Raw genomic sequence first — 10,133 nt, forward strand, 5'->3', positions numbered from 1 at the left:
ATTTGCCATTTTTGGTGTAGCTTCTAGGAAGAGAAAAGAGAGAAAACATACAGTTAAAAGCTGAAATAACAGCAAATAATGCAAAATTGGAGAGTAGCATGAGAATATAGCGAAGAGGGTGAAAGTGGTCATTGTCTCCCCAGCAGCCTAAGCCTATAGCAGCATAACTACAGAGAAAGCTCAAAATAATCTCAGCCAGTCTAACTATAAGCTTTATCTTTTTATATTTACCTTTTTTATTGGAAAATGAGAAACATTTTAAAGGCCATCAAGTAATATTAAAGCAGCTGAATCTGATTTGCACATAGCAGCATAAATACTTTCTAAATACGAACAGATTTCAGCTGGTGTCTCTACTTCCCATGCCTTTTTTGCAACTCATTTTAGTTATGTGTTCAATACTTATTTCCTGTGTCATTCCAGTTATTTACCCATTCATTCATTTGTGGCTAATTTGCTGTGCTTTATTTGTATGTGCAAATTTATTGGGTTCTCTTTGACACCTGATGTGAATTTAACGTCAATGGCCCTATCAGAAATATTTATACTGAGAAAAATATTGACTTGTTCAATACTTATCTTATGTACTGTACATGTTTTCTCGCATCTAATCCAGCTAATCTGTAATGCAGTTTGGGAAATGTTAAAAGGCAGTTCACAATATACTAGTTCAGACTTGAAAATCATTTGAATTCAACTGGTACCATAACTGAGAAATTATAGGATAATTGTTTCGAAGGACCAACTTCTGTTATGTCTCTATTTCCATCTGCCTTAAACCTGACTTTTTTAATTTTTACAACAAACTTTTCTCATATCTGCTTTTTGTATTGCATAACAGAGAATCTATAAGTACAAGGTAGACAAACTTATAAATTCAAGCCTCTTTTCCTATTAGAGTCCACTGCACAAGCTATCTATTGGAACAATTTAGTGACTTTATTGATATGAAGCTGTTTTGATATTGATATGTTCTGTTTACAGAAGATATATATTCTTTGTTTCCCTGACAAAAACATTTTACAAAATGTCACGCTGTTTGCCAAGAAAGTGTCTTTCCCTTTAAATTTTACATTATAAGCTACATGTACATTCAACAAACTTTTGATTTTACTCCTCCATCCTGACAGTCATTGAAGACAGTTTTGTTAAGAATCATGAATGTGTTCTTATAATGACATAAAGTTAAATACATAGTGTCCTATGTGAACATTAACCTGCTGAGGGACAAGTAGTTGGAAACGAGCCTTGGGCTATAATCTGACATATTTTCAAATGCTGTATTTGTTTATTAATATGCACTGTCCCTGTTTTAAATCAATAAATCCGAATATAACTCAATCTTTTCTTGGTAATGCCAATTTACTGGGCCAATATAGCAGCCTTACTTTCTCTAGAACCAGTTAAGAGTTTCCTTAGCTATGTGTTTTGAACTAGTCTCTTTCAAACCTACCAGGAAAATATTATTATGGGCATTGATAATGAGAAACATTTAGGGCAGAGTTCTTGGATGAGTAGGAGCTTAGGCGGCAGATTTTTAATTTTGTAGAATATCTGTCATAACTTGGCTGAGAAGATATAAATGTCTTACATGAATAGTTACACACAATAAACCGTTAAAATGTATGGAGCAATTCAGTGCTCAGGGTGTGATAGAATCTATTTTATTTTCAGCGTAAATCCTTGTGTTCTTGGTAGTGATGATTAAAACAAGTCTTTGTGTCAAATTTTCTTACTGCAGGAATCCATGTTTCACAAAATGAGAACAAGTTGGTCTTGTTTTAAATGGGTGCAACAATCAAGAATGTGATCAAATCTTTTTCCTGGCATGACTTTGTTTTCTTACTGATGAGCCAAGAGACTGGATTTACCTGCTTGCTCGAACACAGTAACGATGGATCTGTTGTTCAACATCAGGTGCAGTGACAAGGGTGTGTTCACATATTTTTAATCTTTAACAGTATGCACCATGTTTTGTTCATCAAAACATGGTGCATACTGGGTCATTCTACCAGTTTAACGTTTTTTCTCTGAAGCCAATACAGTTTGTTTTACTGTGTTTTTTGGATATAAATTCTCATTTCATCTTTAGATTATTATCAAGAATGTCCCATTTTGATTTTTCCAGTCCTCCTTCCTTCAGTAATGAAAACCCTGCCAGTACAATATGTTGTAAGACAGGCCACGTCATGATGTAGTCATCTAGTCATGGAGATTAGTATATTCATTGTGTTCTGTATAGCACAGGATTCCCAGATGAAGAATGGTATGCACACACCAATATTGTATATTTATCCTGATGACTGGGTGACCAAACTTGATTTTGAGTTCAATGCAGAATGTATGTATTATGCTGTCAAAGAGAAGCCCTGAAACCATATTTAGTGATGAAACAACCATAATATTATTTTATAATTATAAATGAAAAAAATCACTTTTCATCACAACATAGTTTTTAGATTCTTTGTACAATATTGCATTAATGTATGAGTTGATGCAGTACTCTAAAGAGTGAAGGAGTTGTACCCTATGCACAAGCAGAACCAGATAGTGACATGGTAGATTTGGTTTTCAAATTAGGGACTGTCCTAAGGAACATAAAGAAAACTTGTCTACTGCAATGCACACCTAACTCATCTCCCAGCCTGTGTTGTGAAACATCTACAGATAGTCCAGAACGTGGCAGCACATCTGGTCTTCAATCAGCCAAAAAGAGCAGAGGTCAGCCCTCATTTGCCGCCCACATCAAATTCAAACCACTGATGTTGGCCAACAAAGTGGTTAAAGGAATGACTCCAATCTACTAGAAAGTTCTCGCAACACAATGCTCAAGACAATCCAGACACTTTTCGTGTGCTGTTCCACGATCGTGGAATGACCTACCAAGTGCTACCAGAACAGGGGCATCCCTGTCTATCTTCAAGAAACTGTTGAAGACCCAGCTCTTCAGAGAGAATCTCCTATCCTAGCACCTACCTTGTACTTTATTATCACCTCTCTCTCTCTCTGCACTTTCCTCTATGCCCACTCTCTATTTCTTCACAGTCACCCATCACCTCTGACAGAACCTGACTAGTGGTCTTTCGTCAAGTGGCTTATCGTTAGCTTTGATATTAACTGCATTGATATAGTCTCATCTGTAAGTTGCTTTCGATAAAAGCGTCTGCCAAATGCATAAACATAAAACTTCCCAACTTTGTCTCTTTAATTATGCATTCGCTTTTATTCTGTAAGCCCTGGATTCTTGCAGGTCTAATAACAAACATGCTTTCTTTCTTACATGTAGGATGGAGATATCATAGCACCTGAGCTCACTCCTCTGAAACTCAGTTGGCGCAACAACAACGAAGGCGAGGACAGTGACGACAGCAGCTCCAAAGAAACAGAGGTTCTTGTGAATGGGCTCAAGAAAGCTAAAACTCAGCTTAACTTTAAGTAAAAGGGAGAGAGACAGCAGCCCCTTCTTGCACATGAATAGTGAACAAAGATAAATGTTAAATGACAACTGTATTTTTCTACAAGGTGAGTGTGTTGATGAGCTCAGTAAATAGGTTTTTACGGAAAAAAGAAACTACCATATAAAAAAAAAAAAAGATTGTAGTGAAACATTTCTTGAAAAGGTTTGTTTCAGAAAAATAAATCTCAGTTCAACATTATACATATTTATTTTATTGTTAATCACTTTAACGAGGTTTTATTTATCACCAATTCATTAGGAAGTCGAACTGCCTTTTGTAGTTTTCAAAGCAGAATCCCCTTAATCAAATCCATCCATCATAGTCTAATACATTTAAACAGATCAGCACATTTAAATGTTTTTACATTTTATTATTATTTGAGGTCAGGGGGAAACAATTTTTTTTTTTTTTTTTTTAGTGTTTTGGTTGAAATTTTGTTACGTTATTTATTGTTTATCCAGAAAATAACTCTGCTTGCTCATCATATTTGCCTTGCAGGTCTGATTGAAAGATTTAAGTGTTCCTTCTACATAATTATGTAGTGGCCTCATCAGATCTTTGCTCAATTGTGTTGTAAAAAGTTTTTGAATGTAACTCTTGTAAAGGTTTGAAATAAACCCTTTTGAAGCGATTCTGTGTTTTATATTGATTAAAACCAGAGGAACCATGCAGTCGTCTAAAGCTAAAGACAGAAGTTTTTTTTAGATTTGCCATTTTTGGTGTAGCTTCTAGGAAGAGAAAAGAGAGAAAACATACAGTTAAAAGCTGAAATAACAGCAAATAATGCAAAATTGGAGAGTAGCATGAGAATATAGCGAAGAGGGTGAAAGTGGTCATTGTCTCCCCAGCAGCCTAAGCCTATAGCAGCATAACTACAGAGAAAGCTCAAAATAATCTCAGCCAGTCTAACTATAAGCTTTATCTTTTTATATTTACCTTTTTTATTGGAAAATGAGAAACATTTTAAAGGCCATCAAGTAATATTAAAGCAGCTGAATCTGATTTGCACATAGCAGCATAAATACTTTCTAAATACGAACAGATTTCAGCTGGTGTCTCTACTTCCCATGCCTTTTTTGCAACTCATTTTAGTTATGTGTTCAATACTTATTTCCTGTGTCATTCCAGTTATTTACCCATTCATTCATTTGTGGCTAATTTGCTGTGCTTTATTTGTATGTGCAAATTTATTGGGTTCTCTTTGACACCTGATGTGAATTTAACGTCAATGGCCCTATCAGAAATATTTATACTGAGAAAAATATTGACTTGTTCAATACTTATCTTATGTACTGTACATGTTTTCTCGCATCTAATCCAGCTAATCTGTAATGCAGTTTGGGAAATGTTAAAAGGCAGTTCACAATATACTAGTTCAGACTTGAAAATCATTTGAATTCAACTGGTACCATAACTGAGAAATTATAGGATAATTGTTTCGAAGGACCAACTTCTGTTATGTCTCTATTTCCATCTGCCTTAAACCTGACTTTTTTAATTTTTACAACAAACTTTTCTCATATCTGCTTTTTGTATTGCATAACAGAGAATCTATAAGTACAAGGTAGACAAACTTATAAATTCAAGCCTCTTTTCCTATTAGAGTCCACTGCACAAGCTATCTATTGGAACAATTTAGTGACTTTATTGATATGAAGCTGTTTTGATATTGATATGTTCTGTTTACAGAAGATATATATTCTTTGTTTCCCTGACAAAAACATTTTACAAAATGTCACGCTGTTTGCCAAGAAAGTGTCTTTCCCTTTAAATTTTACATTATAAGCTACATGTACATTCAACAAACTTTTGATTTTACTCCTCCATCCTGACAGTCATTGAAGACAGTTTTGTTAAGAATCATGAATGTGTTCTTATAATGACATAAAGTTAAATACATAGTGTCCTATGTGAACATTAACCTGCTGAGGGACAAGTAGTTGGAAACGAGCCTTGGGCTATAATCTGACATATTTTCAAATGCTGTATTTGTTTATTAATATGCACTGTCCCTGTTTTAAATCAATAAATCCGAATATAACTCAATCTTTTCTTGGTAATGCCAATTTACTGGGCCAATATAGCAGCCTTACTTTCTCTAGAACCAGTTAAGAGTTTCCTTAGCTATGTGTTTTGAACTAGTCTCTTTCAAACCTACCAGGAAAATATTATTATGGGCATTGATAATGAGAAACATTTAGGGCAGAGTTCTTGGATGAGTAGGAGCTTAGGCGGCAGATTTTTAATTTTGTAGAATATCTGTCATAACTTGGCTGAGAAGATATAAATGTCTTACATGAATAGTTACACACAATAAACCGTTAAAATGTATGGAGCAATTCAGTGCTCAGGGTGTGATAGAATCTATTTTATTTTCAGCGTAAATCCTTGTGTTCTTGGTAGTGATGATTAAAACAAGTCTTTGTGTCAAATTTTCTTACTGCAGGAATCCATGTTTCACAAAATGAGAACAAGTTGGTCTTGTTTTAAATGGGTGCAACAATCAAGAATGTGATCAAATCTTTTTCCTGGCATGACTTTGTTTTCTTACTGATGAGCCAAGAGACTGGATTTACCTGCTTGCTCGAACACAGTAACGATGGATCTGTTGTTCAACATCAGGTGCAGTGACAAGGGTGTGTTCACATATTTTTAATCTTTAACAGTATGCACCATGTTTTGATGAACAAAACATGGTGCATACTGGGTCATTCTACCAGTTTAACGTTTTTTCTCTGAAGCCAATACAGTTTGTTTTACTGTGTTTTTTGGATATAAATTCTCATTTCATCTTTAGATTATTATCAAGAATGTCCCATTTTGATTTTTCCAGTCCTCCTTCCTTCAGTAATGAAAACCCTGCCAGTACAATATGTTGTAAGACAGGCCACGTCATGATGTAGTCATCTAGTCATGGAGATTAGTATATTCATTGTGTTCTGTATAGCACAGGATTCCCAGATGAAGAATGGTATGCACACACCAATATTGTATATTTATCCTGATGACTGGGTGACCAAACTTGATTTTGAGTTCAATGCAGAATGTATGTATTATGCTGTCAAAGAGAAGCCCTGAAACCATATTTAGTGATGAAACAACCATAATATTATTTTATAATTATAAATGAAAAAAATCACTTTTCATCACAACATAGTTTTTAGATTCTTTGTACAATATTGCATTAATGTATGAGTTGATGCAGTACTCTAAAGAGTGAAGGAGTTGTACCCTATGCACAAGCAGAACCAGATAGTGACATGGTAGATTTGGTTTTCAAATTAGGGACTGTCCTAAGGAACATAAAGAAAACTTGTCTACTGCAATGCACACCTAACTCATCTCCCAGCCTGTGTTGTGAAACATCTACAGATAGTCCAGAACGTGGCAGCACATCTGGTCTTCAATCAGCCAAAAAGAGCAGAGGTCAGCCCTCATTTGCCGCCCACATCAAATTCAAACCACTGATGTTGGCCAACAAAGTGGTTAAAGGAATGACTCCAATCTACTAGAAAGCTCTCGCAACACAATGCTCAAGACAATCCAGACACTTTTCGTGTGCTGTTCCACGATCGTGGAATGACCTACCAAGTGCTACCAGAACAGGGGCATCCCTGTCTATCTTCAAGAAACTGTTGAAGACCCAGCTCTTCAGAGAGAATCTCCTATCCTAGCACCTACCTTGTACTTTATTATCACCTCTCTCTCTCTCTGCACTTTCCTCTATGCCCACTCTCTATTTCTTCACAGTCACCCATCACCTCTGACAGAACCTGACTAGTGGTCTTTCGTCAAGTGGCTTATCGTTAGCTTTGATATTAACTGCATTGATATAGTCTCATCTGTAAGTTGCTTTCGATAAAAGCGTCTGCCAAATGCATAAACATAAAACTTCCCAACTTTGTCTCTTTAATTATGCATTCGCTTTTATTCTGTAAGCCCTGGATTCTTGCAGGTCTAATAACAAACATGCTTTCTTTCTTACATGTAGGATGGAGATATCATAGCACCTGAGCTCACTCCTCTGAAACTCAGTTGGCGCAACAACAACGAAGGCGAGGACAGTGACGACAGCAGCTCCAAAGAAACAGAGGTTCTTGTGAATGGGCTCAAGAAAGCTAAAACTCAGCTTAACTTTAAGTAAAAGGGAGAGAGACAGCAGCCCCTTCTTGCACATGAATAGTGAACAAAGATAAATGTTAAATGACAACTGTATTTTTCTACAAGGTGAGTGTGTTGATGAGCTCAGTAAATAGGTTTTTACGGAAAAAAGAAACTACCATATAAAAAAAAAAAAAGATTGTAGTGAAACATTTCTTGAAAAGGTTTGTTTCAGAAAAATAAATCTCAGTTCAACATTATACATATTTATTTTATTGTTAATCACTTTAACGAGGTTTTATTTATCACCAATTCATTAGGAAGTCGAACTGCCTTTTGTAGTTTTCAAAGCAGAATCCCCTTAATCAAATCCATCCATCATAGTCTAATACATTTAAACAGATCAGCACATTTAAATGTTTTTACATTTTATTATTATTTGAGGTCAGGGGGAAACAATTTTTTTTTTTTTTTTTTTAGTGTTTTGGTTGAAATTTTGTTACGTTATTTATTGTTTATCCAGAAAATAACTCTGCTTGCTCATCATATTTGCCTTGCAGGTCTGATTGAAAGATTTAAGTGTTCCTTCTACATAATTATGTAGTGGCCTCATCAGATCTTTGCTCAATTGTGTTGTAAAAAGTTTTTGAATGTAACTCTTGTAAAGGTTTGAAATAAACCCTTTTGAAGCGATTCTGTGTTTTATATTGATTAAAACCAGAGGAACCATGCAGTCGTCTAAAGCTAAAGACAGAAGTTTTTTTTAGATTTGCCATTTTTGGTGTAGCTTCTAGGAAGAGAAAAGAGAGAAAACATACAGTTAAAAGCTGAAATAACAGCAAATAATGCAAAATTGGAGAGTAGCATGAGAATATAGCGAAGAGGGTGAAAGTGGTCATTGTCTCCCCAGCAGCCTAAGCCTATAGCAGCATAACTACAGAGAAAGCTCAAAATAATCTCAGCCAGTCTAACTATAAGCTTTATCTTTTTATATTTACCTTTTTTATTGGAAAATGAGAAACATTTTAAAGGCCATCAAGTAATATTAAAGCAGCTGAATCTGATTTGCACATAGCAGCATAAATACTTTCTAAATACGAACAGATTTCAGCTGGTGTCTCTACTTCCCATGCCTTTTTTGCAACTCATTTTAGTTATGTGTTCAATACTTATTTCCTGTGTCATTCCAGTTATTTACCCATTCATTCATTTGTGGCTAATTTGCTGTGCTTTATTTGTATGTGCAAATTTATTGGGTTCTCTTTGACACCTGATGTGAATTTAACGTCAATGGCCCTATCAGAAATATTTATACTGAGAAAAATATTGACTTGTTCAATACTTATCTTATGTACTGTACATGTTTTCTCGCATCTAATCCAGCTAATCTGTAATGCAGTTTGGGAAATGTTAAAAGGCAGTTCACAATATACTAGTTCAGACTTGAAAATCATTTGAATTCAACTGGTACCATAACTGAGAAATTATAGGATAATTGTTTCGAAGGACCAACTTCTGTTATGTCTCTATTTCCATCTGCCTTAAACCTGACTTTTTTAATTTTTACAACAAACTTTTCTCATATCTGCTTTTTGTATTGCATAACAGAGAATCTATAAGTACAAGGTAGACAAACTTATAAATTCAAGCCTCTTTTCCTATTAGAGTCCACTGCACAAGCTATCTATTGGAACAATTTAGTGACTTTATTGATATGAAGCTGTTTTGATATTGATATGTTCTGTTTACAGAAGATATATATTCTTTGTTTCCCTGACAAAAACATTTTACAAAATGTCACGCTGTTTGCCAAGAAAGTGTCTTTCCCTTTAAATTTTACATTATAAGCTACATGTACATTCAACAAACTTTTGATTTTACTCCTCCATCCTGACAGTCATTGAAGACAGTTTTGTTAAGAATCATGAATGTGTTCTTATAATGACATAAAGTTAAATACATAGTGTCCTATGTGAACATTAACCTGCTGAGGGACAAGTAGTTGGAAACGAGCCTTGGGCTATAATCTGACATATTTTCAAATGCTGTATTTGTTTATTAATATGCACTGTCCCTGTTTTAAATCAATAAATCCGAATATAACTCAATCTTTTCTTGGTAATGCCAATTTACTGGGCCAATATAGCAGCCTTACTTTCTCTAGAACCAGTTAAGAGTTTCCTTAGCTATGTGTTTTGAACTAGTCTCTTTCAAACCTACCAGGAAAATATTATTATGGGCATTGATAATGAGAAACATTTAGGGCAGAGTTCTTGGATGAGTAGGAGCTTAGGCGGCAGATTTTTAATTTTGTAGAATATCTGTCATAACTTGGCTGAGAAGATATAAATGTCTTACATGAATAGTTACACACAATAAACCGTTAAAATGTATGGAGCAATTCAGTGCTCAGGGTGTGATAGAATCTATTTTATTTTCAGCGTAAATCCTTGTGTTCTTGGTAGTGATGATTAAAACAAGTCTTTGTGTCAAATTTTCTTACTGCAGGAATCCATGTTTCACAAAATGAGAACAAGTTGGTCTTGTTTTAAATGGGTGCAACAATCAAGAATG

The sequence above is a fragment of the Girardinichthys multiradiatus genome, chromosome 1 (genome assembly GCF_021462225.1).
Source record: "Girardinichthys multiradiatus isolate DD_20200921_A chromosome 1, DD_fGirMul_XY1, whole genome shotgun sequence".
In the NCBI taxonomy this organism is placed as follows: Eukaryota; Metazoa; Chordata; class Actinopteri; order Cyprinodontiformes; family Goodeidae; genus Girardinichthys; species Girardinichthys multiradiatus.